This window comes from Silene latifolia, chromosome 6 (genome assembly GCF_048544455.1).
Source record: "Silene latifolia isolate original U9 population chromosome 6, ASM4854445v1, whole genome shotgun sequence".
Taxonomy (NCBI): domain Eukaryota; kingdom Viridiplantae; phylum Streptophyta; class Magnoliopsida; order Caryophyllales; family Caryophyllaceae; genus Silene; species Silene latifolia.
In genome coordinates, this window is record NC_133531.1 from 38,711,969 (window position 1) to 38,734,051 (window position 22,083).

Consider the following 22,083-nt stretch of genomic DNA (forward strand, 5'->3'; position numbering starts at 1 on the left):
TGCTGATGTAGGGATTCAAGTAAGCTTAAAACATATATATATATATATATATATATATATATATATATATATATATATATATATATATATATATATATATATATATATAAATAATATATACTCCCTCCCATCCACTCTTTTATTCCCCTTTGAAGTGGGCACGAGGATTAAGGGTGGGGAGTATAATATTGATAAGGATATGAGCGGTGTTTGATAATTGGAGAGGGGTATGAATAATTAGGATTAAATATTAATAAAGGAGATGAGTGGAGTTTGTTTATTAAGGAGAGGGATAGAAATAATTAGAATTAAATATTAATAAAGAATATGGTGGGCTTTGATGAGTGGAGAGAGGTAGGAGTATAATATTAATAAAAGTTTCCAAAAATGAAAGGGGAGAAAACCTGAATAATCCGTTTTAGGAAATAGGGAAGAAAAGAATGGATGTGAGGGAGAATAAATTAATCAGTATCAATGTAAAGAATTATAAAGAAAAGTATTCTGATAACTTTATTAAATATCTTAAATAATAACCTTCAGAATGGTAACTATCGTAATTTACAAATTATTAAAGACCTCCTTATAAACGACGTTGGTTGTAGAGTTTGAAGTCTCCCGGTCTTTGTCAATAATAAGGATCTTCAACCCCTTTTTACTTGTCACTCGGGAGAGAGCTACATATAGCTGTCCGTGGCTTACCGGTTTAGGCAGATATAGACCAACATGAGATAGAGGCTGCCCTTGACTCTTATTAATAGTCATTGAAAAACAAACCGACAAAGAGAATTGTCTCCTCTCAAACCTTACTAGAAACTTATTTGAATCGAAAGGAGACAGTGTTATTCGAGGGATCAATACCTTGTCGCCCTGTCTACTCCCGCATATGACAGTAGCTCCGATAACACATTCTCCTAGGTCAGTGACTACCAATTTAGTACCATTACATAATATGTTCCTTTGGTCGATGTTTTAAAGGAGCATGACTGTAGCGCCTATGTTCAACCTTAAGACGTGATTTGGAAGACCAGAGCACTTAATAGTGTTCAAAAATTCGATTGGGTAGAGGTCATGAACACCTATATTCACCTCGTCTTTGCTAATCTCATATGAGCTAAGGTATTCTCTTTCTTCTGCTTCAATTTGAGACAATACATACTCATTAAACAACTCCACAATTTTTTGAGTAGGCGCAAGAATTTCTCTTTTCTATAAGTAGTTTGGATTTCCTAAATTTTCTTTTAGCGATGGGTATATGATATTGATGATTGATGCAACGGGGTTAGTTGCTTCATTGATAAGGACGTCCTCATGCATGTTTATATCGACATCACCATCGTTATTAGGATCTCCAACTAATCCATCGCCCACCTTTAGTAGCCACTTTGAAAATTCCCTTATTTCTTCAACATTTGAATTGGATGATCCAACTTGTAGACGCATGTTTTTTGTAAGTTTAAGTACCTAGGGAATAGGCAAAACAAAATCATTTTTTATAATATTCAATAAATGGAATATTATAATATATAGTTAAAACATTAGAAGATCAAATACGGTCACCTTGTAGTCGTTCCATAAGGGAGAAGAGTTAATTGAAGCGCCATAGACATCTTGCCTACTACTATTTTGGACAACAGGCAGTACCTGACGGAAGTCACCACCATGATAACTTTCCCCCCAAAGGGTTTATCCGGGTCTCCATGCTCTGAATTCCTCATAATATCACAGAGACTCCTATCAAGAGCCTCAAAGCAATGTCTATTAATCATAGGTGCTTCGTCTCATATGATCAGTTTTGTCCTGATTAGGAGCTCCGCCAAATTGGTACCCGTTTTAATCCTATAACATGTTGAATTCTCCGTTATATTAATGGGTATACCAAATATGGAGTGTGCAGTCGTTCCTCCAGGAAGTAGAATTGCTGCAATTCCACTCGAAGCTACGGGTAGAACAATTTCTCCCAGGCTTCTATGTGTCGCACATAAGGTCTTCCAAACGAACGTCTTACCTGTCCTGCTGTAACCATACACAAAAAAAATACCTCCCCGACGATGTAGAATGTTATCTGATGCGTGTGTTTTATATAAGGTTTTTACGTCATTTTTACACGCATTTCTTTGTTATTTACGTGGCATCTAGCTACAAATGCCCCCGAATAGTCTACTTTGGTTTGTCTTGTGTTAATTGCAGGTATGAACCAGAAAGGAGCAAAATCGGGCCTGAACTTGTCCTAATCTCATGCATTTTGGAGAACAAGGAGTCAGAGCTTGGAATTAGTCACTTAGAGATACGTGAGGTGGCCTCGAAAGGTGTCACGAAGTCTACCCGTCCTTATATAACTCGATCGTCCACTTTTGCTATTCAAAGTGTTCGATCGAATGCTTTATCATCCAAGAATCACTCGATCGAGCTCTGCTTTTACTCGATCGAGATAAGTACCCTCTGAAGTCTTCGATCGAACCCAACTCTGCTCGATCGAACGGATTTTCAAGATTTCTCCTCGATCGAGTGGTTTCATTTCACTCGATCGAGAGCCTATGTGTTTTATACGGGCCTTGAGTTAATTTTCAGGGTTTCCTTTTGTAATTAGGATAAATAAGTATGACGGCAGTTATAATAGTCTCTCTCGCTCTTTCCCTTCCTTCTTCGGAACGACTCTCTCTATTACTCTTGGAGACTTTTATGCTTGGAACCCTAACTCTCAATTGTTCTTCTTCTTTGTAATCGGTATTCTCTACGCGTTATCTTGAATTATTACTTTAATCTATTGTTTTCTTTCCTTTAGTCTCTTTTCTTGTTAATCTCCTCTTATTACTCTAATTATGTTTAATTCCTATTGTTTATGTATTGTTGTTATTTACCCAATAATTATGCATAACTAATTCCTTTCGCTAAGACATAGGGGAGCTATGATTTTAAGGGAACTATGATTAGGTGATTAGAAGTTGATGCGAATTAAATCTATGTTGTTAATCATTGCATATAATTGTTCTTGTCTAGTTGAGTTGACGCAATTAGCTAATTAACTTTGGTAAACCTTGACCTGGATCAGAAGATTGGAAAAGGTGAGGCCTGCAGTGACCATTAGGGCATTCTATTGAGGGCGAAAGTTAAGTTAGAATTGTCTTAGGGCGACGGACCGGAAGAACCTTTTTATTACCTTGTAGATCGAATTTGCATTGTCTAAGACCCTATGATATTGTTTCTTAAGAATCATGGTGAACCGACTGTCTAAGCTGTTTCTCCCAGTTGGCTTTCATCGAACTTTCTCCTTTATTTCTCTTGCTTTAATTCTCTTTCTTTGATCTTTTTAGATTAAAACAATCATTAAAACCCTCAAGGAATAGTTACTCGAACGAACTTAGTTTAGCAGACATTTTCCCATCTCCCTGTGGAGATCGACCCTACTTACCGCTGACTTCTGTTAGTAGTACTTAGGTATTTATTTTCGATACTAAGAGGACGTTATCAAATTTTGGGCACCGTTGCCGGGGAGGTGGCGTAATTTTGTTGCTTATATTAAGTTTGTCTCTCGTCTCAAGGAATTCGTTCCTTGAGACTGATCTCATATTCTTCCAAGTGCTTTATTTGTATTGTAGGAAATCTGTTCTAGAAGAGAACATTTTCATACATGCCCTTCTGTAGACTCTACTTGCTTAGATGCCGAATATCGCCAGTCACTCAGAACCAATGGTGGATTCTCTCCCTAAAGGTTTCTTGCTTCCCATTACAAACGCAGGAACCTTTGGGATCCATCCATCTTATATACAGCTGATTGAGAGAAATCTATTCAAGGGATTACCTGGCGAAGATCCATGTAAGCATATAGAGCTATTTACAGAGTATTGTTCCACCATTCCTTTAGCTGCTGGGGTAACACAAGATAGGGTCAAGGGAGTTCTTTTTCCCTTTTCGTTGACTGATGACGCCCGAGAATGGTTGAGAGATTTGGACAGGGAAGCTGCCGGTGTTACTGACTGGAGTTCCCTTGCTTTAGCTTTCTAAAGACGGAATTTCCACCACAGCGCACTAATGTGTTGAGAGGCCAAATAACTGCATTCGAACAGTTGCCTACTGAAGACCTGATTGGAGCTTGGACTTGGTTCAAGAAACTTGTTCGTTCTGTGCCACATCATGGCTTCAAACTTTGGTTCCTGTGTACCCAATTCTATGATGGGCTACATCCCGACCAGAGAACCATATTAGATAATGCGGCCAAAGGGAATTTCCATAAAAATGTCGAAGATGATAAAGGATGGCACCTTATAGAAGAAATGGCCATTCACGTAGCTGAATATAGAAATCCCAAGGGAGGTAGGCAAGTAAATGAACCTCTGGTAGTTGAAGTGGAAAGTTCCAATGGAAGGTTAGATAATTCGGAGATTTAACAACCTTCGGGTGTGCATGAACAGGTTTATGCCATAATTGAGCAAGAGGTAATTTGTGGTAGATGCGGTACAGAGGGAATGACCCTATTACTTGTATGGTGGATGTGGAACGAGTCCGTGCTTATCGACAATTCAAGCAAGGAGTGTCGTTCTCTAAATTATATGATGACCTGACCATGACAAGTACCTCTAGTCTTTCTAAACCAATGCCACAACAAGTTGATTCACCCTCTAAAGTTGGAGAACTTGCAGAGTTGAAATCCTTGATGCTGGATTTAACGCTTCAGTTTGCAAAGAAGTCTGATAAAGACGACAACGCTATAGAAGAGCTGCAAGACCAAGTTGCACGTCTTTCATCCGCGCAAAGTCAGGTGAATCATTCACCTCAATGTGATCCAATCAATGCCATAAATATCCGAAGCGGTCTTACTTATGATAGACCGAAAATGCCGGAAGATAATGCTGTAACTGCCGATGAAGTTCCGGAAAACATTTTGGAGGAACTAATTGATGAAGTTCCTGCTGAACATCATCAATCTGCTCGATCGAACGCTGATACCTCTCGATCAAGAGACTTGCCCTCTGAAAGTGCTCGATTGAACACTCCAACTGTTCGCTCGAGAGAAGCCCAAACTGATGAATTCGATCGAGGAGACTATTCTGGTCGATCGATTAATTTGCCCAACAACAATCCTCGATCGAGTGATTCAGGCTCTTGATCAAAATGTGCTGAAGTTGATGAACTCGATCGAGAGGTATGCATTCCTCGATCGAGTGGTTTTCCTGAAGAAAGTGTTCGATCAAGGGGAAACAATGCTCGATCGAACACCTGTGCCAGTGGAAGTTCTATATCACAGCCTAATTCCACTACCGTGAGGTCTCCCCCTGCTGCGGAGATGTTACGGTCTCATAAAGGTAAAGAGAAGGTCGTAGGTCCGCTTATTGCTACCAGGGTTCCTTATCCGGGATGTCTGAAAGATGATAATGTTGAGCGACAATACGCTAAGTTGTGGACGTGGTCAAGAACCTCCAGGTAACTGACCCCTTTACTGAACTTATTACCCAGGTGCCTACTTACTCAAAATTTATAAAAGACATTTTGACGCGTAAGAGAGAGCTTAGTGAATTTGAGAATGTTACTTTTATGGAAGAGTCTAGTAATTTACTCTGCAAAAAAGCTCCACCAAAAATGAAGGACCTGGGTAGTTTCTCTATTACCTGCACCATAGGAAACGAAGTGATAGATAAGGCTCTCTGTGATTTGGGAGCCAGTGTCAGTGTCATGCCCATGTCTGTTTGCAAGAAGCTTAATATGGGTCACCTTAAAATGACTAACATCACCTTACAGATGGCTGATAGATCTGTTAGACGACCCTTAGGTATCTTAGAGGACGTGCCTGTTAAAATAGGCAAGTTCTTGTTTCCAGTAGACTTCATTGTTTTAGACATAGCTGAGGATACCCGAACCCCAATTATACTAGGAAGACCATTCTTATGCACAACTGGGGCCATTATTGATGTCAAACAAGGGCGTTTGACTCTTGCAGTGGGGGATGATGCGATCACTTTTAGTTTACCTAGTACGCTTGCTCGTCCGATGATAGAGGATACTTGTTATTTTGTTGATATTATGGACGAGTCTGTTTATGGATTCTGGTCGTATTCCTTTTTAAAGGATCCACTAGAAGCTTTGATGCTTTTAGATGAGTGTGCACATAACCTAGAGAACAATGATGCTGTGTTGGATTTGCTTGAATCTGCAATAGATGAGCGTGAATTCACCGACGATGAGGGAGAGAGAGTGGAACAAATGATAAATACTCTTTGCGCCATAGAGGTAAAGGTACATGAGCGTAAGCCTCTTCCTTCTCATCTTAAGTATGCATTTTTAGATGATGCAGAGCAATATCCAGTCATTGTTAGCGCTAAATTGGATGATGATCAGCTGACCGCTTTGTTAGCTGTTCTTAGGAAAAACAGGAAAGCCATGGGTTATTCATTGGATGACATTAATGGCATCTGTCCTGATATTTGTAAGCACAGAATTGAGGGAGACCTGAGCAATTGATGTGACTCATATTTGAGCATATTTAGTCCCCGAATTAGCCTCATTCTTATGCTTTTTAGTGCATAATTGGGTCATTTACTATCTTTAGTTTCTCGTTTTGCATATTCTTTGAGGATTTGTCCCTTTTGTAGGAAAGAAGCGCAAACCTTGCATTTTCATGGCAAAATGGAGCTAAATTGATCGAATTCAATGACCAAGCATCAAAGGGAAGACAATACTAGAATGCCTATGTAGGAAATAAAGTAGATTGGGCAATGATGAAAGGATCCTCGCATCCCCAACAAGATCCCCTAGGATTATTGAGGAAAGAAGAAAAGAGAAAGTGCTGACCCAGAATCCGAGCGTCTCTCTGACCAATCCGAGCATCTCCCTGCCATGATTCGAGCGTCCCAATGACAAGACACTCGTCTTGAGGCCAATGAATTAGAGCGTCTCTCCCCTGACCCGCTCGGATTCTCTTGCAGAACCCACCGTCTCTGTTGCCTAGCCGCTTGGGACGAGCACGTTTTCTGGAGACTACCAAAACGGAGAGGAGCATCTCCTTGGAGAGGAGCACTTCCTCAACTTTTCTTAAGAGTCTTAATAGTCATTTAAGCCCTTAGTAACCCTAATCTTTGTACCTAATCTCTAGTATAAATACCCCATTGTACTACCTAGATTAGCATGTCATCTTAATCCTATCTTAATCAAGTCTTAATACTCTCTTAATCTTGTAATCAACTCTTAATCTAGCATTAATACAAATCTCATCTCTTAATCTTTTCCTTAATTTCTCTATTGTTCATCTTTTAGTTTGGGTAATTGAAGATTATTTGGGTCTTATTGGGAGATTGACAACCTTCCATCAATCATCAAGTAATTCTATTATTCTTTGCTTTATTATTGTGGAATCTCCATAGGTATAATTCTCTTAATCCTTGCTTTAATTATTGTTATTCATTTCCATTCATTCATCATGTTTTGCCTTGTTAATATGATTGACAACCTTGTTAGCATGTTAAACTTGATAATGAGTGAGTAGTCTCTTAGCTAGGGTTAATGGGTAATTAGGAGAAACTAACATGGGGAATGATTCATGCTTAATCTAATACGTTCACATAACTTATTTGCTTGCTTGTTGTGATTTCAACTTATGCACATGTTATGTTTGATGAAATGCGAGCCTATGAATCCTTACATTTTTTATCCATCACTTATCTTTTCAATGAGACTTGTAAGACATAAACCAACTCGAGTCTCATTAGACCATGTGTAGATACCCAGTATCTGCTGAGACTCCAACAAACACCCGATGATTATCGGACTACAACATGTTTTGGAATCGCGGCATTTGACCGACAGTTTGTGTACAACTTTACGTCGGAAAACATAAAACGATTTCAAAAATAAAACATCTCAAAACATTTCAAAAATACCTGGAGTGTTTAATGCACGACGACGGGGTCGCAATGACACTAACTAGAGTCAAAATCGGCACCGGACCAAAAACCGACTCAAAAATTCAAATCCCGACTCCAACAACGAGTCAAACCGAGTCAACCACAAAAAACAAAACATTTCAAACCTTCTACCTTAAGTTTTCCCGGATTCATGAATGGTCAAGTACCAAACATGTGACTACAAAACCTAGGATAGAACAAATCATGATTGCGTTTGTTGTGAAAGTGACAACACAGCTCGAAGACCCGCGACGTGGCTCGCGCCTCTTTGAGCAGCCCAAGTGGCCACGTCGCTCAAAACTCACACAACCACTCATTCTCCTATAAATACCCCTCAAATGCCACCCATTTGAGACTTACGCGAGTGTCCGCCCCCTCTTTTATCCCTTAAAATTCTCGACTCGACTTCTTAAGTCACAATCCGACGCGTATTTACGACCTACCGATCGTAAACACGAGCCTTACACATTGTTTGGTACCGTCATCGTGCATTAAATCACTTGACCGACCACTTCGACCACTACACCATCACTAAACTTTTAAAATACTCTTTTACTTACCAAAACGGTTTTAAACCGAGTTTTTTTCCGATCAAACGAGTTGTTACACTTACGTCGGTCACTCGCCATAACCAAACATGTAAGTACGAGGGTGTAAAAATCCTCTTTTATTATGTTTTCATTTATTTCATGACTCTAACATGCTAAAACATGCATAACATGAACCAAAATAGGGAATAAACGAGCCAAAACTGATTTTTGGTCTGAGGCAGAAGCCCCTTAGGTCGCCAACTAGCTCGCGCCTAAATGGGGTATTCAGACCAGAGGTCAACCGTGTTTGTTCTCGTCATTTCCCTTAGTCCATTTTTCATATTTGTAATCGATTTTCACCATTTCAAGTATTTTCGAACCATTGTTATTTTATTTCACATGTTTTAACCATAAAGCATTTTTCACCCTTGGTTCTTCATACCATGACGGTTAAATCCGTGTTTCGGTGATAATATTTGGTTAATGACATTTAGAAGCTATTTTAAAGCCTTTTATTTCATTTCTTCACATTTTCAAACAAACATATTAGTCACCAACACAAAGTCATCCTTGGTTCTACATACCATGCCGGATTTTAACCCGGGTACGATGATGAGTACCGACTAATAACATTCAAATGGACTTAAAACAATTAGTCCATAATCATTTTCAAAACTATTCACGTCAAGTTTGTCAAACCGAACCCGACATCGAATATTATCAAATAATGATGATTATTCGAGTCTAGTTCTTCAAATCAACAAATGCGGTCTAAACGACCCCTTCAAATCAAACCGGGTTCAAACACCCATTTTGAACACGTTTTATAACGTTTTCTAAAAGGTCAGAACACGGTACATAAACCGTGGGCTAACCCGCGCCTAAACAGGCTCTCTATTTCTCATTTTCAAAACCAGAAGGAGGCCCCTTACACCGCCGGCTGGCTCGCGCCTCATATAGCCGTCAGCACAGGTGGCCTGTTCCCTTCCAGCATTAGTCTAGGACGATCCCGACTCCGGTTAACCCGGATATAGGACGGATCAGATGACTGTTCAAAACCACACTTGCAAAATGCCTTACTAAGACAAATGGATCATGTTATGCACCCTAAACCTAATAAGGTAAATGGATGTTTAATTTCCGTCTTGCATGCAAATTAACCATTAATCCAACTCGATATCTTATACTTGATACTTGGATTAAATCAACCGACTTAGAAAGCTCTCACATGTTAGGTTTAAATCATTGGATGCGCATTCATGCATTTAAACCGTTTTATCAACTTTTGCATTCAACCAACCAAGATCGATCAGTAGAGGCCGCTAAACGCGGGCGGGATTGGGTGTCTGATTAAAGGGCTTCCCAATACGTACCTTCACCTCTTACTCAGAAACTTTGGATGGTGGACAATCTTATCCAGGGCGTACGAGAGTCATTCTAGAGATAGGATGCTAAAGAGGGACGATTTCCTTATCTTTAGTACCTATGTCAAACGCTGCTTTGTGCTTCGATTTGACCGAGGTATAAAGTGGAATTCGAACGGGTTCCAGGCATCCCACAAATGCTTGGTGGCGACTCCGAACATCTCTAACCGTTTCGAGACCCTTACCGAGACGAAACCGACCGATCTAAAACGATCCGGTCGAAAGCATTTTTACGCCGCCGAGCGTGGCTTTCAAAAAGACCGTTGTATGTCCACAGATCGAAGTGGGCTTGCAGGTGGGCCATGTCCACAGATTGGCGACTCCGCTGGGGAAAATTAGGACACTTACGTCTTTGTGATCCCTAGATGGTGAGACTCGAACGAGGTCTTGGTTGGAATGCATTAATTGATATTACGGTTACGGTCGAGTTTCCTTGTCCGGGCCCACAACCTAACCCTTTTCGACCAATTGGCTCGTTTCGTTGGCGTGAGTTTTCTCATCCCCACGTTTCGAATCCCGATTGAGTCAAGCATACCGTTGACGTCACACATTTCTGTTTCGTTAAAGAGTTTTCATCACTTTCGAGCACGAGGCTAGGGCACCCTCCTTACACATTTTGTTTGGACTGGTATCCCTCTCGCAAATCGGGGTTTGATTGCTTGGTGTGTAACCCATCCTTCTAAGCCAAAACCCGCGTCAGCATAATGCATAATATAATGAACTGCGAGTGCTTATGTGCTACTTGATCATAAGTCCTTCCGTGTCATTTTCAAACTTTCAAAAACACCTTTTTGTGCCGTTATAATGGCCATTTCAAACCTCGGTCTTTCGCCGACCGTTGCACGCCTTTCTAGGCCGTCATAATGACGATTTTCAAACTCGGTTTTGTATAACCATTTTAACACGCCTTTCTAGGCCGTCATAATGACGATTTTCAAACTTTGTTTTGTATAACCATTTTAACACGCCTTTCTAGGCCGTCGTAATGACGATTTTCAAACCCGGTTTTGTATAACCATTTTAACACGCCTTTCTAAGCCATCGTAACGACGATTTTCAAACCCGGTTTTGTATAACCATTTCAACACGCCTTTCTAGGCCGTCGTAATGACGATTTTTAAACCTGGTTTTCTCATTTCAAAATCACCTTTTTACGCCGTTATAATCGCCGCGTCTAGACACGGATTTTAACCCGTTTCGCGCCGACAATGGCTTTCTTTCAAAACCCGAGAAAAGCACACACCCTTTTCTCGAGACACCTTCGGGATCCCGAGGACCATGCACCGTCCCCGAGACCTCTTCAAACATTCCGAACTCGATTTTCAAAACATACAATTTTGAATTTCAAAACCGTCTTGGGAAACGATGCACTGTTTCCCGAGCCGACTCAAACTCAAACCGTCTTTTGCAAATAAACTTAAGACAACCCCTTCAACTGATTGACTTGCGGAGATTTCTATCTTCGGAAGCCGCCCATTTAAAAGCGACAAACGAATCTTTTTGAAAATTCCTATTTTCGAAAACTTCAGTCCACCATTCCAATTCCGCCTCGTATCTATCGAGTCAAAGCAAACGTACTTATGGGTCTTTACTTATGAGTCGTCTCACCAGGAGACCCGTCCAAGGGCGTCGCGCCGTCATGATTGGACTCGTGTCAAAGGTTCGGTCAAACACCGTCACGTCATAAATCGAGTCAGCACCGAGGGACCACACACGGTCGCCCCTTCTTGTCGAGTCGGATCTTTGTCTCGTCCTTTGTGTTGTCTGCGTTCAGTCTTAGAACCGTGTCGGATTGAGTTGTAATGTGAGCCGTTTTTCTGCCTCAGAGCCATGGCCCCGTCTTCAGCTTCGTCCAATAACAACAATGATAACAACAGAGATGTCACAACAGAGATGTCACAACTGATTAGCTAGCCAGCCTGCTTACCGCTCTTAAGGTCACCCTGGATCGCGTCGAGACCCGTATTGACGCCCTGGAGAACAAGGAAACTGGGGAACATAATACCCCACCTCTGACTGAAACTGAGAAGAGACTGAAACTCTTGGAGGAACAGCTCCTAGCCCGGGGTAACAATATCTATCTTGAGAACAACCGAAGGTTCGAGCCTATCGGGGACCAGTTACCTGACAACTTCACCCTGACTGATGTGCCTAAGTTCAAGGGAGTGGAGGACCCACTCAACCATATCCGTGCTTTCAAGGACTACATAGCCATTAAGGGGGTCAAACAGGAGCTTTTTACCCGGATCTTCCCATCCTCTTTGGAGCCGATTCCTCGCCAATGGTACTACTCCTTGGACCCGAAAAACCTTACTACTTGGGATGAGATCTCAGTTGAGTTTGCCAAGCAGTATGGCGACAACGTCGAAATCCAGGCCAACACCCGTACTCTCGAGGTGTTAACCCAAAACGACAAGGAAGGGTTCACTGAGTTTCTAACCCGCTGGAGGAGGGTGAGCACTCAATTGGTCGATGAAGCGAGTGAATCAACTCGGTGGAAAAGTTTGTCAACAATCTCCGCCCGGTTTATGCCAACCTACTGAGGTATCAAAATATCAAAAATTTTCAAGATCTGCAGATTCTGGGGACACGTATTGAGGACGACCTCCGAAAGGGTGTCTTAGCAAAGACCACTGGCAGGGGTTACCAGGGATCCACCTCAACCGGATCTCGCCCTTACGGTCAGACAAACAAGATTGATGAGGTCAACCTCGTCGAACCATCTGCCAAGAAAACTGAGCGCCCCCACAGAGTGTTCACCAACATAGGGTCGACTTATGCACGTGCCCTGAAAAGGCTCATGGACCAGGGGAAGCTGCAACCGATCGGACCCACCCCGGATCCGACCGACGCCAAGAAGTCCCGATTTTGGAACCCCAATGCCTACTGTCAATATCATCGAGGGAAGGGGAATGATACCGAAAATTGCTTCAAACTCAAGCACCTCATTCAAGACATGATTGAGAAGGGAGACTTGCCTATACCCCCACCAACTAAGCCGAACAACAAGACGAATCCTTTGGGAATTCACGCCATCTCTGACAATGAGCCGACCCTAGACTGCTCTCACCTCATCTTGCCGATTGACGACGAGGTGAATGTTCTGGAAAAGGATCCTTCAGACGGAGTGTTTGTGTTTAGTGCTGCCACTATGCTCACTATGTTTCAACAAGTTGAAGAGGCCATAGCCAGCCTCTCTGAAAGAATCACCCGACTCGACGACGCCTACCGTCGACTCATCTTCAATCCGCCAACACCGCGCCTGAGGGAGAATTCCCCAAGCATTCAAAACTACCCACCCCAGGATGGATTGCTCCCGCGACCATTCTGGCATAGACCTCACAAAAATCACCCTCAAAATAACTACCCTCAAAATAATCACCCTCAAAATAACTACCCTCAAAATAACTACCCTCAAAATAACTACCCTCAAAATAATCACCCTCAAAATAACTACCCTCAAAATAACTACCCCCAAAATAACTACCCCCACAAAAATCGCCCTCACAAAAATATTCCCCACAAGAACTACCCACCGAGAAATACCCCTCCAAGGTATCCTCGAGACTCTGAAATTAATGGCATATGGAGGGATGATGTTGAGGATGTCTATATCCTCCCAGGGAAGGAGAAGCGGACGAAAGAAATCGGACATCTCACCCGGTCCGGACGTCCCTATCAAAATCCGAACAATCCAACGGTCGTTCCAACGACGAATGACCAAGTCGTCCCAGAAGTGGATACTCAACCAAAGGTCCCCGAGAACTCAATCCTGAAACAGCTCCAGAAAGCAAAAGCCGAAATCTCAATTTGGCAACTGATCGCAACGTCTTTTGAGCATCGACAGGCCTTGGGAAAATTAACCGTGCCCTCCACCTCTTCCCCAGAAGAAATAGTGGCGCACATGACGAGAGACGCCCCTGATCTGAGTAAGCCGGTCGTCTTCTCCGACGAGGACATCCCTCCGTTTGGAGCCAATCATAACCTGGCCCTGTACATCACCGTACAATGCCTCCAGAAAAATATACCAATGGTCCTCGTGGATGACGGTTCCGCCGTGAATGTCATTCCTCTCAAAACTGCCCACAGGCTGGGTGTCAAGGAATCTGATTTGATCCCAACGAATCAAGGAGTACGCGCCTACAACGACACTCGTCGCAAGGTCGCTGGGCTAGTCACTTTGACCGTCGCAACCGGACCCTTAGAAAGACAAACCAGTTTTCAAGTGGTCGACATCGACGCGTCCTTCAACATGCTCCTGGGATGTCCCTGGATTCACGCCGTCAAGGCAGTCACATCAACTCTCCACCAGAAGATCAGGGTCCCCTTCAACGGGAAAATGATCACGATTCCCGCTTCCCTAATCAAAGCAGTTATGAGAAGGGGGATAGCCTCCCAAGCCATTGAGGAGGACGACAATGAAATGTGGGGTTTCCAAGCCGTAAACGCCATAATTGATGAATCGACAACCTCTGAGTTTGACCCGTTCACCAACCTCACGGTCAACCGTAGTATGATGCGCCAGGGTTACTTCCCGGGTTTGCCGCTCAATCCACTAAAGGACCCATTGCCTCCCTTGAAACAGGCTAAGGTCCCCAACATTCCCTTTGGGCTGGGGTACGAACCTACTGACCAAGATATCTGGGAGATGAACCTCCTAATCCGAAAACGCAAGAAGCACGGAGTCATCCTCCGTCCCTACCACCTGACTCTCAACGGATACTTTGTCCCCGAGGAGAGTCCGAGCCCTACCACGGCTTTCCGGAACCGATCTATGACTCTGTGGCGAAGGCTAGGTACCCGGGAGTGGAAGTCTTCCAGGACTGCTACTTTATCCCCGACAACATCGAAGCTGCATCAACTGAGTCCAAACCGTCACCTTGCCTTGACGGACAAGCTGTCACACTCCTCTTCGGGGAAGATAACGTCAAACACCTCGACTATGAGGACATCATCAACATCGCCCTGAAAGACAATCAATTTGACCCAACCGCCTTAATCTCCGATACTGACCCGGAGAAAGCCACCCAGGGCTGGAGGAAAACCGTCAAGTGAACCGATCGCCAAGGCCGCATTCTCAAGATAACAACTGGAGAAGGCTCTATGTTCAAAGAGAGAAGTGAAGAAGGATCTGAGTCTGAGTCGGATTCAGAGTCTGTCACAGCTCCTAGCACTCCTGATGTCCCAGTCAAGGTCCCGTTCCCACTGTTTTATCACAAAGTTGTGTCTGATTCAGAGGCTGAGTCTAGTAGGGTCAACAAAGAAGCTGCGGGGATTCCTCTATCCCTATACCTGACTGTTACCAACACAGCCATGGGAGCAATGCTAGCACAAACAGTTGGCAACGAAGAGCGAGCCATCTACTACGTCAGCAAAAAGTTCATTGAGTACGAGACGAGGTATACCCAACCGGAAAAGACATGCCTTGCCCTAGTATGGTCAACAAAGAAGCTGCGGCATTACATGCTCAGCTACACGGTCCACATTTACTCCAAGATGGACCCGGTTAAATACATTTTCGAAAAACCCGTACTAAGCGGAAGGCTGTCTAGATGGACACTCATGTTGTCCGAGTTCGACCTCAAGTTTGTACCCCTCAAGGTTATCAAGGGAAGAGCAGTTGCCGATTTCTTAGCAGAAAATCCCGTCAACGAGGATCTAACGACCGACACATGGTCACTTCCTGACGAAGACATCCTTTGTGCCGACTCCGACACATGAGACCTATACTTCGATGGTGCATCTAATCTGAGAGGCTTCGGGGTAGGAATCCTTCTAATATCACCAGAGGGAGAACACGTTCCGATCTCGGTCAAGCTGGACTTTGCCGTCACCAACAATGCCGCTGAATATGAAGCATGCCTCATCGGCCTACAAGCAGCCATCACACTTGGCATCAAGAGATTGAGGGTCCATGGTGATTCCTCACTAATCATCAATCAGGTATCCGGATCATGGAAAATCCGATCTGACAGCTTAGCTCCCTACCAAGCGAAGATCAGTCAAGAGGCCGAATTCTTCGACCAAATCGACTACTTCCACTTGCCACGAGAGGAAAATCAATTTGCTGATGCCCTGGCAAAACTTGCCGCGCTCGTCAACACACCTGACGACATGACGTCAATGCCTCTATGTGTCGAAAGACGGAGCGAGCCAGCCCACATTTGTACCATTATCGACGACGAGGAAAGCCACGATGAACCTTGGTACCAAGCCATCCTCAACTACAAAACCAAAAACGAATTCCCTCCCAACTCTGACCAAAGAGGACAAAGAGCCATCCGTTTACTTGCATCACAATTCGTGATAAACCAAAATCAACTCTACAAAAGAACACCCCAAGGAATTCTCCTCCTTTGCATTGACCATCACAAAGCCAAGAAGGTCATATGAGAGATTCACGACGGAGAATGTGGCCCTCACATGAGTGCAATGATGCTTACACGGAAAATCATGCGGCTAGGTTACTACTGGACCACCATGGAAGCTGATTGCCGTAACTACGTCAAACATTGCCACAATTGCCAAATCTTCGCCAACATACAACACATACCACCATCCCTTTTATACACCATGACATCACCCTGGCCATTCTCAACCTGGGGAATCGACATCACCGGGAAAGTCAACCCGATAGGCACCAAGGGGCATTGCTTCGTCCTCGTCGCCATCGACTACTTTGCCAAACGGGTAGAAGCACAGTCATATGCAGTCTTGACCGCCAAACAAGTGGCCAAGTTCATTCAAAACAACATCATCTACCGATACGGGGTACCCCATGAAATCATCAGCGATCAAGGCTCTCACTTCCGGGTGGAAACTCAAGCTTTGCTGGACAAGTACAAAATCAAGCGACATCGATCATCCCCCTACCGCCCCCAAACCAACGGAGCGGTGGAGGCAGCGAACAAAACTCTTGTCACCATTATCAAGAAAATGCAAGACAACTACCGCGATTGGCCGAGCAAACTCCCATTCGCACTCTGGGGATACCGAACCTCCATTCAAATACAGACAGGCGCCACACCCTTCTACCTAGCATACGGTATGGAAGCGGTTCAACCAGTAGAGTTAGAGGTCCCATCTCTACGCATCCTCCTGGAGAGTCAAGTCCCTGAGGCGGAATGGACCCGTCGAAGGTACGAGCAACTCACTCTTCTAGACGAACGGCGACTCAACGCCTTGCACAATGTCCAGCTATACCAACGACGTATACAATGGGTATTCAACAAGAAGGTTAAACCCAGAAACATCCAGGAGGGCGACTTGGTCATGAAGTCAGTTCGAGCACCATTACCCGTTGACCCGAGGGGAAAATTCAAACCCAACTGGGCCGGGCCATACCTGGTCAAGAAAATACTTTCGGGGGGCGCAGTGAGACTGAGTGACCTAGATGGGGAGGATTTTACAAACCCGACCAACCTAGACCAACTCAAGAAATACTACCCTTGAACCCTAGCAACCAACGACCTAGCCTAGTTTTACAACTAGCAACGACCTCAACCCTCTTCAAGTCAAGTTCCTCAATGTGTTCTGATTTGAAATTGGATGTTTCATCGAGTATAAGCTGCGGTACCTTGCCCGTTTCAAATGTCCTTTGATCCGTCAAAGGCAACGTCCATTTGCACTAAAACAAAACAACCCCCTGAACTACGACATGGTTTGATTTCGCCTCTTCAGGTGAATACGTAGGCAGTCCCTCTTATGCCTGAGGGATACAACCACAAAACCCATTCAAATTCACAAAACATTCTGAACTACGATCATGGTTTGATTTCACCTCTCCCGGTGAATACGTAGGCAGTCCTTTCTTACACAAGAAGGATACAACCATTCCCACAATAAAAAAACATTACCCACACACAAAAAACATCCCCATCAAAAAAGAGAAAGGGAAAACCATTCGCTTTTTCCACAAAAATACAAAATGAGCCTTTCTCCCTTTCCACAAAATACCACTTTCCCAAGTGCAATTGTTTAGGACTATTCAAATCGATTTGCCTTCACCAAATGGATGGAAGAAACAAGCGTTCAGATTTTCGACACGAGCAATCCTCTTATTTAATTAATAATGGGAGGGATTACAATTTCAACAACAAATAAAGCTCGACGAGTCTACAACTTGTCAAAGCTAAGGTGTTAACTAACACACCTCACATAGTAAAACTAGCACAAAACACACAACAACTAGCTAGTACAACATAATAAAAACCTACAACAATAATACAACATAATAATAAGACGGGTAATGGAGGTCTTCACTCTTCCATTCTACCCTTGCCTTTTCCCTCGGGATACATCTTCCCCTTGTTCTTCTTGTTGGCCCGCCTAGCATGGGCTTCTTCCTCGGAACGGATCCTAAACGGATCTAAGACGGCGACGGCCTCCGGTCTAGCACAATACCCCATGTTCGACCCAAAAAGAGCCAATGCACGACCCACCATATTCTTGAGGCCGGAACTCCTCCTCTTCGGTGGTCTCATCACATCAGGGGTAGCTCCATCAACATACTCCTCAAAGAAGGCACGGTTGGCCTTGCCAACCTCTCGATACTTCAAATCGACAACCTCGTCCTTACGAAATTTGGATCTCTCTTCCAAGGACGGAGCTCGTGACCACTTGACATAAGCAAGAGTCACCCATGTCGTGGCAACGGGGTTTGGTACCTCCCAAAGCGGCCGAGTGGCCCACCATCCTTCGAAGAACTCCACAAGCTCGGAACTCCGGAAAACGTTCTCTTGGACAAGAGTATCTTGAGCGGGCACCCTTTGTTGACGCCCCATTTGCCTCATGAGCCTTTCGGGATAAATGAAGGAAACAACCTTCAAACCCACCACCATCAAAGAACGAGGACTAGCACCCGATGCGGGCAACCCCGTGAAGGACCTCAAGTGCCACCACGGCACCACCCAACGGATATGAGGACCACCCTCCTCCGCCAATCTTGCGGCCCAATAGGCCTCGGTAGAAGCAAAACTATCCGGGTACAACTTCTTCCTCATAGTGAGGTGGCGGAAGGAGTAAGAAGAAGGATTAACCGGAGGCTCTACATACCTTAGCCTCTCCAATAGCCACACTTGGAGGATCCTTGGGGATCCGAAAGAGGGAGCTTCTCCACAAGAGCCTTCCTTGTCCAAAGCTTGGATAATCTCCCCAAGCACCAACCATGATGGATCTCTACCATGCTCCATTTGCTCAATCACATGGATAAGGGTCATGCTACCATGGCATCTCGGCCCCTCCTTCTTCAAGACATCAACAAAGAGGTACACATGGATAAGGCAAAATGCAAGAGCCCTTCTCCTAGCCACCTCCGAGACATTAGCATCTAATCGGTTTGAAAAGATGTTGATAAGAGCCAACATATCCACACCATGTGGAGCAAGAAGAAAGTTGATTTGGCTTGTTGACAAGCCCAACATGGAACGGAATTTCTCCTTATAGCACAACCGAGTCGGAGGAAGCACCGAAACACAACCCGGCCACCCACCAATGGCTCCAACTTCTTCGGCAAGAGCACAAAGCTCACCTTTCGGGAAAACGAAAACATGGTGTTTCGAATCCCAAAACCGAGAACATGCTTCAAGAAACGAAGGTTGCACCTTGACTTGACAAAGCACCAACAATTGACCAACTCCCATGCAAGCGAGTTGATACTTTTCGGGAGGCGACAAATCCCGGCACCATTGTTGCAATGCATTCTCAAAAGCATCCATGAAATATTTTTGTGGAAGAAGAAGAGGTTTTGTAGAGATGATTTTGTGTTTCGGATGATGAAACAATGAAGCGCAAACGTCCCTATTTATACAAAATGATCAGCGCATTTTTCGAAAAAGGGAGAGGCGGCTTCCATCGTGTATCGCTCGCGCCTCTTTGGGGTTTCTCCAGGATTCCCGCTGTTGACTTGTCTCTTTCAACATGTGTTTTCTCTTGACACCTCAAACCTCCCGTCAGAAAGCTCGCGCCTCTTCGGGCGATCTGGAACATTTTGTGTTTCCTCACACTCACATTTCCTTGTTTTTGCGTTTTACGAAATCCGACACGGTTTCCACGACGCAGCTTTAAACAAACGGATTTTTCTTTCTTTTTTTAAGGGGGGAAGGGCTATTCGCCCCGATCCGCGATGGATCGTTTCCATGTCAGTCGAAGTTCCGAATTTTTTTTCGCTTTTTCGCAATTTTCCATCAAAAATCAAAATCGAAGATTGATAACACGGCATCAATTTTCCTCAAAAATTCAAGCACTCACAAATTCGAGTCTTGACCTCAAAAATCAAATGTACTCGCAAAAATCCTTTTCTAAAATTCTTTCCCGACGGTTTGAGTTTGAATTTTTCGAGTCAATTTTCAATAATTTCGATGCAATTTAATTCACGACACGAGTTAATTGCTCAAATTTTCAAATCAATTCCTTTTGAATTCCGAACGTGACGATTCGTCACGGAATTTTCAAAGTTCATTTCAAAATTTCAATTTTAACTTCAAGTCATCTTGGTTAATTTGTGTTTTTCAATCAAATGCTTTTACGTGTTTACGTTTATGCGTATGTGCTGTCTGTTGCTTGTTTTCTACACTAACGATGCAGGAACTGGTGCAAAGCAAAAGGAGAATCAAACAGCCGACAACGCTTCTCCGAAACACGACACAAAAAAGCCAAAAATCACAAAATAAACCACAGTCCAAAAACACATATATACAAACCGCCTTACGCAAAATACATCGACAAACGTCTATCATACAGACACTGGCCTAAAACAAACGTTTATCATACAAACACTGGCCTAAAACAAACGTCTATCATACAGACACTGGCCTAAAACAAACGTCTATCATACAAACACTGGCCTAAGACAACGAACTGGGGGCTATCCGCCACCTACCGAACTAAGCACTCTCTATCCTCTCAAACGGAAAAGAAAGAGAGCAACATAGGGAACAGAGGAGCAACAACGGAAGCAGAGGAGGTTACCATGACGATAACCCCCCGTTCCTGCTCCACGACAAAAAAGAAGACGGTGCCTTGCAGACTTTGGATGATGAGGAGGCCAAGAACCATGATGCGATGCACCACTCCGATACTGAATCCCACTCATCAGCCACCCTGTCTATGAGCCACAACGAAAAGGACAAGCCGGCCATATCAGCCGCCTCTCATGCTCTACGGAAGCATCCTCCACCACCGCTTCGAATACGGTAGCCTCCTCGGCCGCTACAGCCCCTCCAGATCGACTTCCTCCTCCAAAGCCTCAATGACGGACCCCATAGGTCCCAAACGATACCCTGCGATCGAAAAAGGGCAACAAACAAAAAAAAAAAAACGTCAGCCGAAATTTCGGCATTACGACGGCATGAAATGGATAAATCCAAAAAAAAAACACACAACCTGCAATGCAAAAACAAGGGCAATCTCGCCCAAAATCCAACCAAACAAAACCATTCACAAAAAAAAAACACAAAAACGACTCGCCCCTCTTTTCAAGCAAAAGACGAGTCAAAATCACAAAAACGGCATTTCAAGGCCCATATAAGGTCCGCCAACAACCCAAAATACATTCCCGACACAATGGAGATTTTTCTACGGCTAAAAAAGGCAATTCATACGCTAATTTGAGCCCAAACCGGTCAAAATTCAAAAACGACCGCGAAAAGGCAAACGTGATTTTATCACGCCTCAAGGTGACCTAAAATACCAATAAGGTCCAATTCAAGGCAAACTGACTCAATTCAAGCCCAAACAGGCGCTTATTTGGTCAGACGTAAGACCGTCGCAAAGGGCGAAAATCCAATTTTGCCCACAAACATCCAACGAAGGTCCTTAAATGGCAAATACGGGTTTTCCCAACTACAATGCGACCTAGTGGGACCCACTACCCAAGCAAATAAACTTGGCATTGTGAAATGAGACGGTTTCTCGCCTCACTCACGTTTTTCGAGCATAGGGAGCGGAAACGGGGACCAAATTGCAAACTAAAAGCATCCCTATACTCCTAAACAGGTTTCTAACCTAATGCAAGCATCAATTTCACTCGAAATGGGCTCAATTAAAAACGTCCAATTTGATTTTTAGGGCAAAATTCGCCCTAATTCAATCAAGCTAAAGATCAACAAATTTGAATGGATTCAAGAGGAAATACTTACCTTGAGATGACATTGTTGATAATGGCACGAGTAGAAGCTAGCAAAGGTCCTTCAAATGGCGATTTTTTGCGGGTTTTGTGTCGAAAGGAAGAAGACGAAG